Source organism: Pristis pectinata, chromosome 22 (genome assembly GCF_009764475.1).
Source record: "Pristis pectinata isolate sPriPec2 chromosome 22, sPriPec2.1.pri, whole genome shotgun sequence".
NCBI classification, from domain to species: domain Eukaryota; kingdom Metazoa; phylum Chordata; class Chondrichthyes; order Rhinopristiformes; family Pristidae; genus Pristis; species Pristis pectinata.
Genome location: NC_067426.1, coordinates 8,620,521 through 8,641,530, shown reverse-complemented (window position 1 = coordinate 8,641,530; position 21,010 = coordinate 8,620,521). Strand labels below are relative to the sequence as shown.

The 21,010-nt window shown below is 42.3% G+C and overlaps 1 protein-coding gene across 6 annotated transcripts in view; it reads right to left on the bottom strand.

Annotated features, from left to right (window-relative positions):
* The window catches only part of LOC127581574 (eyes absent homolog 3-like), a 69,521-nt gene extending 57,831 nt beyond the window's left edge, over positions 1-11,690 (bottom strand). For 2 of the 6 annotated variants that reach the window (XM_052036044.1, XM_052036040.1), the window contains exon 1: positions 11,424-11,688. The gene's annotated coding sequence lies outside the window, so the exon portion shown is untranslated. Of the gene's footprint in view, positions 1-11,266 lie in introns of all 6 variants that reach the window. The other 4 variants (XM_052036043.1, XM_052036042.1, XM_052036041.1 and 1 more) reach the window with 3 other exon arrangements.
* Between the last annotated feature and the right edge of the window lie 9,320 nt (positions 11,691-21,010).

Sequence of the window (21,010 nt, the reverse complement as noted above, 5' to 3'; positions counted from 1 at the left end):
ATTTCATTTTTTTTTGTTAACGGATGCAATGCAACGTTTTGTCAGACTAATACAATGAATTAATTGATGCACATTTACTTTTTTTAATATTTTGACAGGCGGTTTATGCGCTATAGAGGCCATCCTCAGGTTACGAATGGGTTCCGTTTTTACAGAAGTCCATAAATCAATTTTGTCCACAAGTCAGAAGTAACACAAAATCATTGTACGGTAACCATTCCTCCACACTATTGTAATGAAAGGTGCTGATGAGGGCGAATTTACATGAACATTTATTGTTTTCAACTACCTAGTTACAATCATATAGAATCAGGATGTCCCACATTCAAAGGCTAGGTTCAATGGGCTTGAAATATCAGTGTTCAATAGAGTATCACTGCACAAGCATCAATTGAAGAGATTTCTTGTCAATTTCCAAAGCAACTCTCTTAAGTGGCCTCCAGCTGTGAAACTGGCAGCATGTGTCCTTAAGACACAATGGTGCCTGATTGCTGTGGGAAGGTTTCATGTAAACAGGATTTTTCCAACTGATTCTATTTGAATTTAATATTTATGGGAGCTCATTTGTAAAGTACAGGAGTCCATAAGTCAGGTGTTGGTAACTTGGGGAGGGCCTGTATACTTTTAAGAATATAATGCCATTAATAAATTGTCTGCCTCTACATTCTCTAATTTTGGCCAATCCAAATTTCCAATCAGTAAAAACTGATACAATCAGCTAAAAACAATCAATCACTTTTTAATTATAAGGCAAAATTTTTCTCAGATGACCACGAGTCTTTGGAACTCCCTTTCTCAAAGGGCAGTGGAAGCAGAGTATTTGAATATTTCTAAGGCAGAATAGATTGTTTTTTGATAAAAAGGATGCAAGTTTTCCTCAGGTAAATGGGAATAAGGAGCCAAGGCCATGAACAGATCAAGCACAATCTTATTAAATAACAGGGCAGACTCGATGGGCTGCGCGGTCTTCTACTGCTCCAAATTCTAATCCATGAAAATTTAAAAATAAAAACTGTATTCTGCCAAGCCCATGTATACATATCTAGGATCTCCTCTCACATACCAACATGCTAACCCAGGAGATGGCTCCACAAACACCCCTTATTCTCAGCAATGGATTTGCAACAACCTTCAGCTGGTGGATAATCCATATTAGCCTTATTCTGAAATGCACACCACCAAAGAAACCAGTCTTTAGGCAGCCTAATCCTTTCCACATGGTATAAGGAACAGCTGAGACCTATGCTCCAGAACGGGCTCTGCCTCCAACCAAGCTGTTTCAAAGCATCAATAATACTGGCTACTTTTAACTTCCCAGCTCTCTGGAAAACTGCATACAAGGGCTCAGTCCCCCCAAAATTTGAACAATCCAATATGGCTAACTTGAAGTCTTAGATGGTGCTATCAAGAAACAATTATAAATAATCAGTTCCCCAATACCTAGTTCTGGTTACATCAAGATCACTTGACTCCAGACCTCACTATAGTCCTGCCTACACGTGCCATTTATAGCAGAGACAAATTCAATTGTGATGTCCTAGAGAAAACTAGATAAATATCTGAATAACTGAATAAAATAAAACTTCAAGGCAATGGAGTGAGGGCAGGGATGTTAGATTAAGTTCTTGCAGAGGGCTAGCAAAGACTGAGGAGGCCATTACCATCATGTCCTGATGCCATAACCTACGATTCTGTGAACAAGACCTACTTAACATTGGGGTATAGACTGATAAGTGGCAAGTAATGTTTCTGTCAAGCAATGACCATGTCCACCACCCAAATTCAAAAGCATTAGAATTGCCAGGTCCCCAGAATGAAATCTTGAGGGGGTAGGGAAGATGAATTTGCCAAAATCATACATACTATGTAGACAAGAACAAGTCAAGATACTAGACAGCCTGTGGTGATTGACTCATCTGAATCCCCACAGCTCTACAGTTCTTGCAACCATCTTCAGCTAGTGGATGATCCTTTCAATCTACTCCTGTAGCTCCATATCACTAGAGAATCCATTTACAAAGCAAAAGTCAGGAGTATGATGATACACTCTGCACTCCTCTGGATGAGTGCAGGTCACTCAAAGATAATATTCAGGACAACTCAACTGCCTTGATTAGCATCTTGTACACAATTCTCAATTTTGATTTCTTCTACCATTAGCATATCCAGGATGCAATCTTTATAATCTACAAAACAAAAAACTTTTACAATAACTCCTAACTCACCAATTCAACCACCTTGAAAGGCAAAAAAAGCAGGGGCACAGGAACAACCACCACCTGCAAATATCCCCTCCAAGTTTCCCACCATTCCAACTCAAAAATATAATAAGTTCTTATTCTGATTCAAAACAGATTAGGATTTGCACATTTTTATTTCGCTAAGACCAGCTGACTACATTAAAGATAATAAGCAGAGAAAAAGACGATAAATTTCCAATTGTGTAGGGCTAAGATAGCATTTTTTCCCCAAATGAAAATTAATATTGTGTCTTTTGTCCCTATACACTAAAACTTTGCTAATCCAGCACACTTTGGACTTTATTTGGTACCAGGCTGGCAGATTTTCCAAGTTATTGGATATTATTCCTATTAATACCCCAGCATACTTTTAATTCACTCTTTAAAAAAAATGCACAATAGGACAATAAATTTTTCCAGAGCACCCAAAAAGTGTTAAAGGAGGGCAGGAAACAGGGTCCCAGTGAAATAAAATGTAAAGAAACAAGGAACAATTCTATGAGATCAGAGAACATAGCAGCTCCACAGGAATTAGAAGTCAACCAAATAAAACAGGTGAACAGCAGCACAAAGTGGTTCACTTAACAGTCTAGAAATTCAATTCAGCTTCAAGTTCAAATGGCACAAGTTGCAAATGTCATTATACATCAAATTAAAAATTACCGCTCTCAGATCCCATATGAATTAGATTGTTATGTGCGAGTTGAAAATGGATAGATTTCTTAAAATCAGCCTGCTCCATAAGGTGGCAAAAAAAATCAAGACCATTCTGTATCAGATCACTCTGACACTTACCCACAACAAATTACATGGAACGTGATGCAAGACAGTGGATAGTCAACGTAAGACCTATAAAAAAGTAACAAATGCATACAAAACACACCCAAAACTGATTAGCTTTATTTCAACCCATTTCATTGTTTCACTGATTCAGTTACCATTATACTTCCTATTACTAGTTTGATATCTAAAGCTTCATATTTACATTAGAACATAGAACAGCACAGCCCAGGAACAGGCTCTTCAGCCCACGATATCTGTGCCAACCATGACACCAAATGAAACAAATCCCATCTGCCTGCACACAATCCATACCTCTCCATTCCCTTCATGTTTATGTGTCTGTCTAAACACCTCTTAAATGCCACTGTTGTGTCTGCTTCCGCACCAGGCGAAACAATCCAAGTTTGTCCAACCTCCTTTGATAGCTAATCCAGGCAATATCCTGATGAACCTCCTCTGCATCGTCTCCAAAACCTCCACATCCTTCCTGTAATGGGGTGACCAGAACTGAACACAATACTCCAAATGCAACCTAACCAGAGTTTTATACAGCTGCAATGTGACTTCCTGACTCAAACTCAATGCCCCGACCAATGAAGGAAAACATGCCATTCACATTCTTTGCCACTTTCAGGGAGCTATGGACTTGGACCCCAAGATCCTGCTGTACATCGATGCTCTTAGGGATCCTGCCACTTACCCTATATGTTCCCCTTACATTTGACCTCCCAAAGTGCAACACCTCACACTTGTTCAGATTAAACTCCATCTGCCGTGTTTCCACCCAAATCTGCAACTGATCTATATCCTGCTGTATCGTTTGACGACCTTCATTATTCACAACTCCAATTTTTGTGTCATCTGTAAACTTACAAATCAGCCCATCTATATTTTCATCCAAGTCATTTATATATATCATAAACAACAGAAGTTCCAGCACTAATCCCTGCAGAACACCACTGGTCACAGACCTCCAGTCAGAATAACACCCCTCTACCACTACCCTCTGTCTTCTATGGCCAAACCAATTTTGAATCCAACCTACCAAGTCACCATGAATCGCATGCATCTTAATCTTCTGAAGCAGCCTACCACGAGGGACCTTGTCAAATGCCTTACTAAAATCCATGTAGACAACATCCACTGCCCTACCCTCAATTATCTTCATCACCACCTTGAAAAACTCAATCAAATTAGTAAGACATAACCTGTCCTACACAAAGCCATACTGACTGTCCCTAACAAGGCCATGCTTTTCCAAATGTGAGTAAATCCTATCCTCAAGAATCCTCTCCAATAGCTTCCCTACCACTGATGTGAGGTTCGGTGGCCTATAATTTTCTGCAATATTCCTATTGCCTTTCTTAAATAAAGGAACAACACTGGCTACTCTCCAGCTTCTGGGACCTCACCTGTAGCTAGACAGAATACAAAGATCTTTGACAAGGCCCAGCAATCTCCTTGCTTGTGATATACAGTGGCATGCAAAAGTTTGGGCACCCCTGGTCAAAATTTGTGTTACTGTGAATAGCTAAGCAAGTAAAAGATGACTTGATTTCCAAAAGGCATAAAGTTAAAGGTGACACATTTCTTTAATATTTTAAGTAAGATTACTTTTTTATTTCTATCTTTTACAGTTTCAAAATAACAAAAAAGGAAAAGGGCCCGATGCAAAAGTTTGGGCACCCTGCATGGTCAGTACTTAGTAACACCCTTTTGGCAAGTATCACAGCTTGTAAACACTTTCTGCAGCCAGCTAAGAGTCTTTCAATTCTTGTTTGGGGGATTTTCACCCATTCTTCCTTGCAAAAGGCTTCTAGTTCTGTGAGATTCTCGGGCCATCTTGCACGCACTGCTCTTTTGAGGTCTATCCATAGATTTTCGATGATATTCAGGTCGGGGGACTGTGAGGGCCATGGCAAAACCTTCAGCTTGTGCCTCTTGAGGTAGTCTATTGTGGATTTTGAGGTGTGTTTAGGATCATTATCCTGTTGTAGAAGCCATCCGCCATCCTCTTTTCATCTTCAGCTTTTTTTTCTACAGATGGTGTGATGTTTACTTCCAGAATTTGCTGGTATTTAATTGAATTCATTCTTCCCTCTACCAGTGAAACGTTCCCCGTGTCACTGGCTGCAACACAAGACCAAAGCATGATCGATCTACCCCCGTGCTTAACAGCTAGAGAGGTGTTCTTTTCGTGAAATTCTGGACCCTTTTTTCTCCAAACTTTCCTGCATCCTCACCACAAAATTCAGCGTAAGTTTGCAAAGGAACATCTAAACAAGCCTAATGCATTTTGGAAACAAGTCCTGTGGACTGATGAAGTTAAAACAGAATTTTTGGCTGCAATGAGCAAAGGTATGTTTGGACCAAGAAACCTTCCTGGATGCACCTAACAAATGCTGAGCTCTCTAAGCCTCTTGCATTAAGGACGTATCAGTCAAAATGCAGGAAGTTAACATCACCCACTATGACACCCTGTTGCTTTTAGATCTTTCCATAATGCATCTACATATTCCTTTATCTCCCACTGGCTATTGGGAAGCCTATAGAATAAACCCAGAGTGATTGCAGCTTTCTTATTTTGAGCTCTACCCATATTGTCTCAGTGGATGAGCCCTTCAGAATGTCCACTGAGTGCAACTGTAACATTCTCCCTGATTAGTAATGCAACTCCTCTTTCTCTTTTACTTCCCTCTCTGTCACATCAGAAGCATCAAAACCCTAGCACCTTCAGGTGCCAGTCCTGTCCCTCTCTCAACCAACTCTGTAAAGGCCACAACATCATAGTTCCATGCACTGATCCAGCTCCATGTTCATCTGCATGACCAAAATACTCCTTGCATTGAAAGAAACACACTTCAGCCCATCAGTCCCACCATGTTCATTTACTTGGCCTGTCAGTCTTTCCTATCAGGCTTACTTCTCCTAAACCCTAGCTTCCCCTCAATCCCTCCACCTGCTGGCCTGTTGCTTTGGTTCCCATGCTAGTTTAAACCCTCCCAAGTAGAACTAGTAAACCTCCCTGCAAGGATATTGATGCTCCTCCAGTTATGGAGCAATCTGTCCTTCTCGTAAAATTTCCCCCTGCCCTGGAAGAGGGCCCAATGAAGCCCTCTCTCCTGCAGCAGCCCCATAACCACACATTTAACTGTACAACCTATTTCTTGCCTCACTAGCACATGGCACGGGGAGTACCCTGAGATTACCACCCTAGAGATCCTGCTTTTTAAACCTTCCATTGAAGTCCCTAAATTCTCTTTGCAGGACCTCGTCTCTCTTCCTGCCTCTGTCTTTAGCACCAACGTGGACCACGACCTCTGGCTGCTCACCCTTCCCTTTAAGAATGTTCTGTGCCTGCTCAGACACATCCTTGACCCTTGCACCAGGGAGGCAACAGACCATCATGCTCACGGCCACAGAAACGCCTGTCTGTGCCGCTAAAGAGTCCCCTATCACTACTGCTTGCCTAGACTCTGCCCTGCTGTTCAACAGAACCTGGTTTGTTTACAGCCATGCTTTTGAAAGATGTTCTTTAACAAATTCATTTTGGAAAATGCAGTCCTTAGTTTTCATGCTTGTCTTAACTATTCAAACAGCATGAAATTTACAGCTGCTAGATTACACCACACCCTTAAAAGTAAAGGCTAAAATTAAATTTACATGATACTGTATGAACAAGATCTAGAAGCTTTGCAACAGTTATGGACACTGTGGGTTCACAATTAACACTGATTTTATAAAGCTGACAGGTTACAAACAGCCTTATGAATGTGTGAATACATGTGCGAATATGATCCTCAGTGCTAACAACTCTTCTTTCACTCCTACCTCATGTCATCATTCCACTCTAACCTTTCCATCGTCGGTCTTCTACATTCTTACAAATAAACAAAACTGTTTCAGGAACAGTACACCAGCCCTCTCCTAAGCAATACATATCTTTCTTCTTTAAATATTGATGTTATTCAGTTAAAACCCTAACTGTACTACAGGAGGCAATGCTAACTAGGAACTAGTTATTCAATATAGCAAAAAAAATATGAACCATAAGTCAAAACATATATCGTAGTCTGCACCTGTGGGGCCAACATTTTAATTCTGCTTTTGCCACTGACAGACCCACTATTGTTTTCAGAACTTATTGATCATCTTTGACACAGACAACTCCCAACTCCTACTGCACATCTTGTTTTTATTGACACTAGCTTCCTTAGTGTATTTTTGTTTCAATGATCTCCCATATCACCCAACAGTTATTAAGCATTTTGTCAGACATTTACGCAACATCTTTCTCTGACTAAGCAAAATCTATTCCTTTTTACCAGCCAAACTAATCAAATCCATGCTTGTCTCCAAACTCAAATGAAAAGGACAGACTGAAAATGTTAGCATAGCAAGTGTAAAGTGTTGCATTTTGAGAAGATAAACCAGGGCAAAACTTGCACAGTAAATGATAGGACCATGGAGCATGCTGAGAACAGAGAGACCTTAGGGTACAAATACGAGTTCCCTGAAAGTGACTAAACAGGTGGACAGGGTGATGAATGCAGCGTTTGGCATGCCTGCCTTATCAGTCAGGGAATTGAGAAGAAGAGCTGGGGTGTCATGTTACAGTTGTACAAGAAATTGGCAAGACCACACTTTAAGTATTGTGTGCAGTTCTGGTTGCCTAGCTATAGGAAGGATGTGAGGGTGCAGAAAAGGTTCACAAGGATGTTGAGATTCACTGTTTTGAGTTATAAGGAGAGACTGGATAGGCTGAGGCTGTTTTTCCTGGAGTGTACAAGGCTGAAGGGTGACCTTATGGAGGTATACAAAATCACGAGGGGCATAGATAAGGCATAGATCACAGTCTTTCTTTTCCCCACATGGCAGGGGAGTCTGAAAGTAGAGGGCATTAGATTTATGGTTAGAGGGGAAAGATTTAATGGGGACTCGAGGGGCAACGTTTTCCCCACACAGAGCATGGACGGTATGTGGAATGAGCTGCCAGAGAAAGTAGTAGAGGATACAACTGCAATGTTTAAAAGACATCTGGATACATATGGATAGGAAAGGTTTAGAGAGATATGGGCTAAACGCATGCAAATGAGACTAGTTCAGGTAGACACCTTGGTTGGCATAGACAAGTTGGGTCGAGGAGCCTGTTTCCATGCTGTATAACTAAAAGTTTTTTGGATAAGCATACAGTGACATACAAAAGTTTGGGAACCCCTGGTCAAAATTTCTGTTATTGTGAACAGCTAAGCAAGTAAAAGACGACCTGATTTCCAAAAGGCATAAAGTTAAAGATGATATGTTTCTTTAATATTTTAAGCAAGATTACTTTTTTATTTCCATCTTTTACAGTTTCAAAATAACAAAAAAGGAAAAGGGCCCGATGCAAAAGTTTGGGCACCCTGCATGGTCAGTACTTAGTAACACCCCCTCTAGCAGGTATCACAGCTTGTAAACGCTTTCTGTAGCCAGCTAAGAGTCTTTCAATTCTTGTTTGAGGGACTTTCACCCATTCTTCCTTGCAAAAGACTTCTAGTTCTGTTAGATTCTTGGGCCGTCTTGCATGCACTGCTCTTTTGAGGTCTATCCATAGATTTTCGATGATGTTTAGGTCGGGGGACTGTGAGGGCCATGACAAAACGTTCAGCGTTTGCCTCTTGAGGTAGTCCATTGTGGATTTTGAGGTGTGTTTAGGATCATTGTCCTGTTGTAGAAGCCATCCTCTCTTCATCCTCAGCTTTTTTTTTACAGACGGTGTGATATTTGCTTCCAGAACTTGCTGGTATTTAACTGAATTCATTCTTCCCTCTACCAGTGAAATGTTCCCCTTGCCACTGGCTGCAACACAAGCCCAAAGCATGATCAATCCACCCGTGCTTAACAGTTGGAGAGGTGTTCTTTTCATGAAATTCTGCACCCTTTTTTCTCCAAACATACCTTTGCTCATTGCGACCAGAAAGTTCTATTTTAACTTCATCAGTCCACAGGACGTGTTTCCAAAATGCATCAGGCTTGTTTAAATGTTCCTGTGCAAACTTCTGACGCTGAATTTTGTGGTGAGGATGCAGGAAAGTTTGGAGAAAAAAGGGTGCAGAATTTCATGAAAAGAACACCTCTCCAACTGTTAAGCACGGGGGTGGATCGATCATGCTTTGGGCTTGTGTTGCAGCCAGTGGCACAGGGAACATTTCACTGGTAGAGGGAAGGATGAATTCAATTAAATACCAACATGTTCTGGAAGCAAACATCACACCATCTGTAAAAAAAAAAGCTGAAGATGAAAAGAGGATGGCTTCTACAACAGGATAACGATCCGAAACACACCTCAAAATACACAATGGACTACCTCGAGGCACAAGCTGAAGGTTTTGCCATGGCCCTCACAGTCCCACGGCCTAAACATCCTCAAAAATCTACGGATAAACCTCAAAAGAGCAGGGCATGCATAATGATCTAAGAATCTCACAGAACTAAAAGCGTTTTGGAAGGAAGAATAGGCAAAAATCCCCCAAACAAGAATTGAAAGACTCTTAGCTGGCTGCAGAAAGCGTTCACAAGCTGTGATACTTGCCAAAGGGGGTGTTACTAATTACTGACCATGCAGGGTGCCCAAACTTTTGCTTCGAGCCCTTTTCCTTTTTTGTTATTTCGAAACTGTAAAAGATGGAAATAAAAAAGTAATCTTACTTAAAATATTAAAGAAATGTGTCATCTTTAACTTTATGCCTTCTGGAAATCAGGTCATCTTTTACTCGCTTAGCTATTCACAGTAACAGAAATTTTGACCAAGGGTGCCCAAACTTTTGCATGCCACTGTATATATTCTGCAAACCTGCAATACATTTGCTGTTTTATCCCCATCATTTGATCTTTCATCTAAGATGTATTCAAAAGATAGGCAAGTTTACATTAACAATTTCCTTTTGGCAATTGCAGCACAGAACTTAAGAAGCTGGAGTGAACCATTCTTTCAAAGTAGATAACAAATGGCCAAGGCAGGAGGAATGATTAGCAAGTTTGATGACACAAAAATTGATGACGTTGTAGATAGCGACGAAGATTGTCCAAGGCTACAGCAGGATAGGGATCAGATGGAAAGTTGGGCAGAGCATTACAGATGGAATTTAATCCTGACAAGTGAGAGTTGATATATTCTGGGAAGTCAAATAAGGGTAAGATATATACAATAAACGGTAGGGCACTAAGGAACGTTCAACATAGAGACCTAGGGGTCCAAGTCTATTGTTCCCTGAAAACGGTAACATGGATGGATAGGGTGGTGAAGAAGGCATACGGCATGGATAACTTCATAGGTCAGGGCATAAAAGTGTTGGGGTGTTATGTTGCAATTTCACAAAATACTAGATAGGCTGCACTTGGAGTATTGCGTGCATTTCTTGTCACCACATTACAGGAAAAATGTGATCGAGCTGGAGAGAGTGCAGCGGAGATTCACCAGGATGTTACCTGGTTCAGAGGACTTTATTTATGTGGAGAAATTTTTTAGGCTGGGCTTGTTTATCCTGGAGTGAAGGAAGCCAAGGGGTGACTCGAGAGTAGTATATAAGATTCTAAGAGGCACAGATAAGGTAGATAATGAAAATCTTTTTCTCACTGTAGTATCAAAAACAAGAGGACAGAGGTTTCAGGTGAGGTGAGAGAAAGGAGTTTTAAAGGGGAAATGTTGAGGTTAGTTTTTCTTTACACAGTATTGTTGATAGCTGGAATGCACTGCCAGAGGTGGCAGCCCATTTCTGTGCTGTACAACTAGGACTATGAATAACTGTGTTGGTAAATTAACCAAAATAAACTAATAGAAAGATAAGCATAAATAAAGAATTCTTAAAAGATAACATGGAAAAAATGCAACTACTGGGAAATTATCATAGGAATTCATGAAATACTGATAATGATAGGAATTTTGGAAAGACACAAAAATATGTCAATGTCTGAAAGAATGACAAGACTTGTAAACTAGAAGCTGACCCAATAATTTATTATTGGTTCTAAAGCCGGCAAGGTCGAAATCGAAGGAAAAATCCACGTTTTCATCCCAGCATTTTAATTTTCTCAGTCAATAAAGTGCATTAAAATCAACAAAACAATTTATCAACAATAGCAGGCGGGTACATAATGCTTGAAAATAACAAAAAATGCCTCATTTTTATTAAATGGTTTAGAAATTAGCTATTTCACATATCAGTATTCACATTAAGAATAAAAGAGGGTGGGAAACTCAATACCTAAAGTTTTCTTATTTGTAAAATGTTGATGGACGGCAGGAGGTAACTTCATTCCCAGTCACTGTACAGTGGACCACGATTTAGCAGGAAGCGGCGCTTGCCAGCTAATGCGCAGGCGCAACCCCTTGTCCTTGCATAGGCGACAGTGGATACTCACTATTTGGCAGGGCACACTCGGGGCCCACGTCCTTACTGCCCCATCGAGCCTGGTCACACAGACACACACAAAAACTCTCTCCAGCCGCACTCAGCGCTTCAATAATTTCATTGAAGGAAATCAGACAGAGAGTGCTCAGCTACGCTAAGGATTAGAGTCCGAGAAGGCGAACACAAAAACAATCTCCCCCTCGATTCCAACCTCATCCCGCTGTTAGCTCCAGTAACTGCAAGTAGCTGGCCGCCATTGTAGCGCTGCGCAGCACGCTGGGATTTCCGGTTGGTCCTCGAGTGAGGGGAAGGGGAGACACGTGGTTCATGCGGAGCGTGTTCCCGCCAAGAAGAGAGGGAATTGCATTGTTATAGCGCCTTTCTCAGGGTGCCCCCAGATACTATTCCCCCCCCCCCAGTAAAATAATTTTTGCAGGGTGCTTCCTGTTGCAATATTAGAGATACAACAAACAATTTGCACATAACAACACTCCTGCAAGTAACCAGATAAGCTATTTTAGTGCTTGAAAGTACATTTTGCAGGGGATAGAAATCTGAAATAAAACAGGAATTCAGCAGCTTAGGCAGCATCCGTGGAAAGAAAGTCAGAGTTAGTGCTTTAAGTTGAACATCCCTTCCCCAGCTTCCCTGCGACTTAATGTTTCAGGTCGAAGACACTTAATCAGAACTGGGAAAGTGAACACAAATCAGTTTTAAATTACAGAGAAGGTGGGATAATGGATCAATGGGACAGAACTTTTGACCACATCTCATCTATTTCCTGTACCTCCACTCTCACCCTCTCTCTTGGACAGAGAAGGAAAGAGCTTCACTGGTCCTCACCTTCACTCTGCTTGCTTCTGCATTCAGCAAATCATTGTCCTTAATTTTCCCCAGCTTCAACCAAATTTCACTACCAAACACATTTTCCTCTTCCCTCCACTTTCAGCATTTCAAAAGGACCGTTCACTTTGTGACTCCCTTGTCCGCTTTTTAGTCCACATGAACCACTCCCCTTCTTATGGCACTTTCCTGTGCAACTGCAAGACATGCAGCTCCTGATCTTTCACCTCTCCCTTTCCCACCATTGAGGAACTCAAACAGTTCTTCCAGATGAAACAACACTTCAGTTACACTTCTTCCAATAGTGTAACACATTCAGTGTTCACAGTGTGGAGAAAACAAACACATTGGGTGACCACTTTCTGGAACACCTGTGTTCAGGGTAGGCACAGTAGTGTAGCAGTTAGCATAATGCTATTACAGCGCCAGCGACCCGGGTTCAATTCCGGCCGCTGTCTGTAAGGAGTTTGTATGTTCTCCCCGTGTCTGCGTGGGTTTCCTCTGGGTGCTCCGGTTTCCTCCCACATTCCAAAGACGTATGGGTTAGGAAGTTGTGGGCATGCTATGTTGGCACCAGAAGGGTGGTGACACTTGCGGGCTGCCCCCAGAACACTCTACACAAAAAATGCATTTCACTGTGTGTTTCAATGTACATGTGACTAATAAAGATATCTTATCCGTCCACAGGGACAGCCCCTAGCTTTCTGTTGTCTGCCACTTTAATTCTCCACACCACTTCCAGTCTGACCTTTCCGTCTGAGGCCTCCTCATCTTCCAACTGGGCATGTCGAGCCTGTAGGATTCAGTATTGTATTTTCCAACTTGAGATAAATTACTCTCTTTTTTCCGTTTGTATTAGAACTGGCCATGGCTGCCTGTTATCATCATTTTGCTTCAATTATTCTTCTCTTTTTTTCATATAGTTTGGCTTGCTGGGCATGTCCCACAGCCTGACTATTAGAACACATTACACAGACAAAGAAACTTACTCTGACCTTAACTATGACATTATGTCATCTGGTGTCACCCTGCAGAGACATTTCATTCACTCACCCACCTTCCCTGCTACCTAAACTAACTTGCTTTTTCCTTCTTTCCCAATTCAGATGAAGGGTCCTGGACCTGAAAAATTAACTGTTTCTCTTTCCACAGATTCTTGCTGCCTTGCTGAGTGTTTCCAGCATTTGCTGCTTTTATTTCAGCTTTCCAGGACCTGCAGTTTTTTTTTCCATTTTCATTCCCCTTTTGGGTTCAGTTCAGTTCAAGGGAGTGAAATCTCATTGGTAGTAGACAAGAATGTGGAATTAAAGAACAACAAACAGTCTGCTGGAGGAACTCAGCAGGTTGACTGGCATCTGTGGGGGGGAAAGGAATTGTCGACATTTCAGGTTGAAACCCTGCATTAGGACAGAAGGACTGTGGAATTAAGATTTATTTATTTCAAAAATAAACTTTATTCATAATGAAGAATATATACAAGGTTACAGTCAGATCCGTCATGGTCTTGTTAAACAATAGAACTAATTTGAAGAGCCAAGTGCCCTGCTCTTGTTCCTACCCCTATTCCCCCTGGCAGTCCCAATCTTTTTAAAACATTCTTAATCCACTCTATTATTCCAGGTTTTGCACTGGCAATTTCTCTTCTGGTGTCGATCTTAGCCCAACTCATAATGTGCTCACTGCACCCAGCTGACATTCAGGTCATTTACTTGATGGAATTCACTTCTCATAATCAGCTCGAGCAATACTCCAGCATTCCCATGTCTCTAAAAGCAGATCAAGTCAAGTTGGTATTGGTATTGGTTTATTATTGTCACTGGTACTGAGGTACATTGAAAAACTTGTCTTGCATACCGATCGTACAGGTCAATTCATTTCACAGTGCAGTTACATTGAGTTAGTACAGAGTGCATTGAGGTAGTACAGGCAAAAACAGTAATAGTACAGAGTAAACTGTCACATCTACAGAGAAAGTGCAGTGCAATAAGGTGCAAGGTCACAACAAGGTAGATCGTGAGATCATAGTCCATCTCATCGTATAAGGGAACCGTTCAATAGTCTTATCACAGTGGGGTAGAAGCTGTCCTTAAGCCTGGTGGTACGTGCCCTCAGGCTCCTGTATCTGCTACCTGATGGAAGAGGAGAGAAGAGAGAATGACCTGGGTGGGTGGGGTCTTTGATTATGCTGGCTGCTTCGCCAAGGCAGCGAGGTGTAAAGACCAAGGAGGGGAGGCTGGTTTCCGTGACGCACTGGGCTGTGTCCACAGCCCTCTGCAGTTTCTTGCAGTCCTGGGCAGAGCAGTTGCCATACCAAGCCGTGATGCATCCAGATAGGATGCTTTCTATGGTGCATTGATAAAAGTTGGTGAGTGTCAAAGGGGACATACCGAATTTCTTCAGCCTCCTGAGGAAGTAGAGGTGCTGTTGAGCTTTCTTGGCTGTGGCATCTACGTGATTTGACCAGGACAGGCTGTTGGTGATGTTCACTCCCAGGAACTTGAAGCTCCCAACCCTCTTGATCTCAGCACCATTGATGTAGACAGGTGCATGTACACCGCCCCCTTTCCTGAAGTCAATGGCTTTTGTTTTGTTGCCATTGAGGGAAAGGTTGTTGTCATGACACCATGCCACTAAGCTCTCTATCTCCTTCCTGTACTCTGACTCATCGCTGTTTGAGATACGGCCTACAACGCTGGTATCATCTGCAAACTTGTAGATGGAGTTAGAGCAGAATCTGGCCACACAGTCATGAGTGTATAGGGAGTAAAGTAGAGGGCTGAGGACGCAGCCTTGTGGGGCACCAGTGTTGAGAATAATCGTGCTGGAGGTATTGCTGCCTATCCTCCCTGATTGTGGTCTGTTTGTTAGAAAGTCAAGGATCCAGTTACGGAGGGAGGTGTTGAGTCCTAGGTCTCGGAATTTGGTGACAAGTTTGCTAGGGATTATTGTATTGAAGGCAGAGCTGTAGTCAATAAACAATAGTCTAACATATGTGTCTTCACTGTCCAGATGCTCCAGAGCTGAGTGTAGGGCCAGGGAGATGGCATCTGCTGTAGACCTGTTTCGACGATAGGCGAATTGCAGTGGGTCGAGATTGCCTGGAAGGCTGGAGTTGATGCGTGCCATGACCAGCCTCTCAAAGCACTTCATGATGGTAGATGTCAGAGCCACTGGTCGGTAGTCATTGAGGCATGTTACCTTGCTTTTCTTTGGTACCAGGATGATTGTGGTCTTCTTAAAACAGGTGGGAACCTGAGATTGAAGCAGGGAGAGGTTAAGTATGCCTGCAAATACTTCTGCCAGCTGATCAGCACAAGATCTGAGCACACAGTCAGGGATACCATCAGGGCCAGATGCTTTCCTCGTGTTCACTCTCTGGAAGACTGATCTTACGTCCTCAACGGTGACCACGGGTTCAGCTGCATTGGAGGCTGTCAGGGTGGGTGGTGACAATCCACTTCCCTTCTGTTCAAAACATGCATAGAATGTGTTAAGCTCATCAGGAAGGGATTGTTGTTAACTATGCAGCCCGTCTTCATGTAGCCTGTTATGGCATGTAAGCCCTGCCATAACTGATGGCTGGTCAGGGACTCTATTCTGAGTCGGTATTGCCTCTTGGCATTCCTGATAGCTTTCTGAAGGTCATATCTCGATTTCTTGTACAGGTCAGGATCACCAGATTTGTGTGCAGTAGTCCTCAACTTCAGTAGGGAGTTCTACAAATCTGTTCTACTGTTTAATAAGACCATGACGGATCTGACTCTAACCTTGTATATATTTTTTATTATGAATAAAGTTTAAAATTTAAAGTTGAGTTTATTGTCATGTGCACAAGTACAGTGAGGTACAGGTACAATGAAAAACTTTTTTTGCAGCAGTGTCACAGGCACATAGAATCAGACAACACAGAGAACATAAATTATACATAAATTGTACGTAAATTAACAAGACGGTGAACAAAAAGACTGTGCGAAACAAGACATTAGTGCAAAAACACAATTAGAAACAAGTCCAGGGTAGAGTCGGTAGTGTTCCATTGCTGAGGTAGGGTTAGGGTTGTGCAGATCAGTTCAAGAACCTAATGGCTATAGGAAAGTACCTGTTCCTAAACCTGGTGAGATGTACCTCCTGCCTGATGGTAGTGGTCAGAAGAGGGCATGACCTGGATGGTGGGGATCCTTGATGATAGATACCACCTTCTTGAGGCAGCCCTTCATGAAGACACTTTCAAAGGTGGAGAGGGCTGTGCCCATGATGGGCTGAGCTGTGTCCACTACTCTCTGCATTCTCTTGTGCTCCCGTGCATTAGAATTACTTGGTGATGATCATAGCACTGTTTGTGAGTATGCACAATATTCACTAGCTAGTGAGTATCCGCAATGCTCACTAGCAGTTAGGCACATAAAACAATTCTTAAAGGGGTGACAACGCTAAAGCAACAATTTCATAATTGCCTCAACATCGATTTCTCTAACTTCCAGTAACCCCATCCCTTCCTTTACTTCCCCTCCCCCAACTCCTTTGTCTTCCCTTATTCCTGTGGCTCCCTTCCCCTTGATAACCTGCCCATCTCCTCTCCTCCCCACTTCCATCCTTTATTCCATGGTCCACTGCCCTCTCCTACCAGATTCCTTCTTCTTTAGCCATTTGCCTCTTCTACCAGTCACCTCTCAGCCTATTACAACATCTCTCCCCCCCCACCCCCCACCCACCTCCCTTCCCACTCTCACCTGGACTTGCCTATCACCTGAACTCACCTATCCCCTGCCTATGTGTGCGCCTCCCCCTCCCCCCCACCTCCTTATTCTGGCTTCTGCCCTTTTCCTTTCCAGTCCTGATGAGGGGTCTTGGCCCGAAACATCGACTGTTTATTTCCTTCCATAGATGCTGCCTGACCTGCTGAGTTCCTCCAGACTTTTTGTGTATTGCTCCAGATTCCAGCATCTGCAGAATTTCTTGTGTCTCAATTATTGTCCACAGATCAATATTACATAGTGCACATACACAACAGTCCCTACAAATCTTCAAGACCTATGTGATCTTTCCAGTTCTGAAGCATGAACATTCTTGAAGCGAATCGCTCCACCAGTGGCAGCTGTGCCTTCAGTTGCCAAGACCTGAACACTGGAATTCCCTCCCTAAAACTCTCCTCCTGTCTACCTCCATCCTTTCAGACACTCCTTAAAACAGACCCGTGTAACCAAACTTGTGGCCATCTGGTCCTGTCTGCTCACTCTGTGGCTTTGTGTCAAGTTTTCTTAGATAAAGCTTTTGGGAGATTTTACTGCATTAATGTTGCCACATTAATGCAAGATATTGTTATTCTTGTGCATCTTGACCTAATCCCGCTGCTTGATTTACTTTTGTCCTTCATGTGGCTGTAGAATACTTCATATTTTAATAATTTAGTTATCAAATAGAATTCCTATGTCTATTATTTCACAGGGCTAAACTGGCACCCAAAGGAATTCAATAGCACTCATTACATAGCATTGTGTTGAATCTGAGGCACTGACCATTGTTGGTAGTTACGCTCAACGTGAGCCTGCTTTCCAATCTTTCATCCAACCTATTCATTTAATTTTCCATTCCTTTTTGCCTAATGTCTTTTCTAACATCCACAAAAATGTGCTTGCTACTAATATCATATAATAAATCATTTCAAATCATTTATTTTATCCCATTGGTTACCTTAGGAGTGGGGCTGCTGCAAACTTCTAAAAGTTATTCAGGTGCAGAGTTTTGTTCTGTGTCCTATGATTTTAATTCCTTCTAAAAATCAAAAAGGGTCAAGGAATAGACCGGTTTATTGGTTCAAAAAGAAATGAGAGTTACTATATTTATCACAATATAATAACACAAAACATTCAACACACAACAGATGTGATGACACCTTGGTGATGTTCGAAGGAATTGGAATTGGTTTATTATTGTCACATGTACCAAGGTACAGTGAAAAACTTGTTTTGCATGCCATCCACACAGATTTCATTACAACAGTGCATTGAGGTAGTACAAGAGAAAACAAGGAATGACATGTTCCAGTGTCCAACATGGAGGCAATGGTCTCTTTGATCTCACTCTTCTTCTTAAGTTAGTAAAGAGTTAAGTAAGAGGTTAAACTATGGCCAACATGAAGGATCCAACTTGAAGAGCTCTCGGTAGACAGCCTGCTTTTTACCCTTCATGCACAAACATAAATTCATCAACACCTCAGGAAGCGTACAAAGAGAAAGCACTGGAATCTGCACTAAAAGGGGTCATTGTAGCACTATAAATAAAGAGGTGCAATACTAGCAGTGCTAGGGTTCTAGAAACCTAGGACAAACCCCTGCCCTCTCATGGAACCCACAGAGCAATTAATTGCCCTTGGCTCAGTGCAGACAGGCTGCCTGTGAGGGTTGGCGTTGGGTGGCTTTTAGGGCAAGCAATGAAGGAAGCTGTTGTCTCCCCTCTCCTTGCTTGGCTGCAATGCTCCCCCCAGCCTGAAGTCAGACTTAGGCAGGAAAGGAAATGGAGACCATTTGTCAGAACTGGGAAAGAGAGAAAACAAGTTGGTTTTAAGTATCAGAGAGGCCGGGGAAGGGATATTCATCTTAAAACATTAATTCTGTTTCTCTTTCCAAAGATACTGCTTGATCTGCTGAGTATTTCCAGCATTTTGTTTTTATTTCAGATTTCCAGCATCTGTGATTTTCTTGCTTTTCAAGACCTAAAGATGTTCCGTCTGAATGTCACATCGATCATCACTCGCTCTCAAGGAGTGGACTTACCAGTCATCAACACATTCAAGCACAATAGATAAGATATATAAGATATTTATTTATTAGTCACATGTACATCAAAACACACAGTGAAATGTGTCTTTTTGCATTACTGAGAATGTGCTGGGGGGCAGCCCGCAAGTGCTTCCACTCTTCTGGCACCTACATACCATGCCCGCAGCTCCTAACCCATACGTCTTTGGAATGTGTGAGGAAACCAGAGCACCCGGAAGAAACCCACGCAGACACACATGGAGAATGTACAAACTCCTTACAGACAGTGGCAGGAATTGAACCTAGGTCGCTGGTGCTGTAATAGCGTTATGCTAACCGCTACACTACTGTGCTGTGTTCAAGAGACTCTTGGATAGACACATGAATGTGCAGGAAATGGAAGTATATGGACATTGTGTAGGTAGAAGGGACTAGTTTAATTGGGCATTAGATTACTAATTTAAATAGTTCAGCACAACATCGTGGGCTGAAGGGCCTGTTCCTGTGCTGTACTGTTCTATTTCTACATTCATTCTCAGTTCTCCACCCAACTTGTAGAAAAGATTGTACTCAACATTTCCTGATCCTTTGATGTCTTCCATCTCTTTAATGCCCGCCCACTTCTGCTGGCAATGCAGTGACAATCTCGCGACAGTACTGCCAGGGATTTTGCATCCACACACTACTACCATACCTGCTACCCCTGCTGGCAGCAGTCATGCCTGGAGTCCTCTCTGCATGGATGACAAACAAAAACCAGCACCCTGGGTCAGGGCAATAGTGATGTCAAGTTTTCCCACCCCAGCTTTCTCTGTCTCTGAGAGAACATTTCACTCTCTGTGTCATTCCTTGTTCTCTGCAGAGGATAAAGAATTGAAATCTCACAGAATAAAACACATGAGTTTGGCTTTGCAACTACATTTGAAAGAAAGGCAATTATTGTTTAGTAGTGTTGAATTTCATAATCACAAACTAACACAACTGCTGGTAATATTGTGATTAGTTCTGAAGATTAGTTCTTCAGAACTAATGGGAAATCGTTCAACCTGTGGCAATAACACAGCAGAATCAAGGTTACCCACACTTCCGTAGTCGGGCTGCAGGATGGAGATCATGCTTGCATTTGTGTAAACTCAGTGATGAGTCCAAGCCATCATCGACATTTCCCTGAACCTTACAGGAGGATCGACCTTACACTCAACATCCACAAGACAAAGTTGCTCTACCAACCTGTCCCGGTTGCCCCACCCCACCCTACCCTACCCTGTAACAATAAAGCTTCGTGATAAGACCCTGAAATATATGGACCATTTCCCATATCATCAGAGCCTACACTTGGCCACCTTCACCACCACCTCAATGCACATTTTTTCATCGACTGAGGAAAAGGGTTTGAAGATCAAGACATCAGACCTGGCACAAAACTCACTGATCATTTGGAGGCCAGGAATCAGCAATGACCAAGACTACCTAGAGCAAGCCTCTCAAGGTACAGAAAATATGTCTCTGCCAAGCCTTCCAACACGGTACAGTAGCGTAGTGGTTAGTGCGATGCTATTACAGCACCAGTGATTGGGGTTCGATTCCCGTCACTGTCTGTAAGGAGTTTGTACGTTCTCCCGTGTCTGCGTGGGTTTCCGCCGGCTGCTCCGGTTTCCTCTCACATTCTGAAGACGTACCGGTAGGTTAATTTGGGGTTTAAAAATGGGCGGTGTGGACTCATTAGGCCGGAAGGGCCTGTTACCACACTGTAAATAAAATTTTAAAAAAATTTAAATTTAATATCAATGTCTTCCACTAGACTAATGTTCCCAGTGGCGAGGCCTTAGTTATGCACAATCAGCTTTGTTAGGCAAGCTATGCTGTTCACATGCCCAACCCCACACTTCCAAAACAGATGGGTCTCCTCTGAGCTCAATCAGGGGAAGGCATTAACAGATGGAGAGAGGAAAAAAATTCAAGGACATGTTCAAAACCTGCTTGAAGAAATGCAACA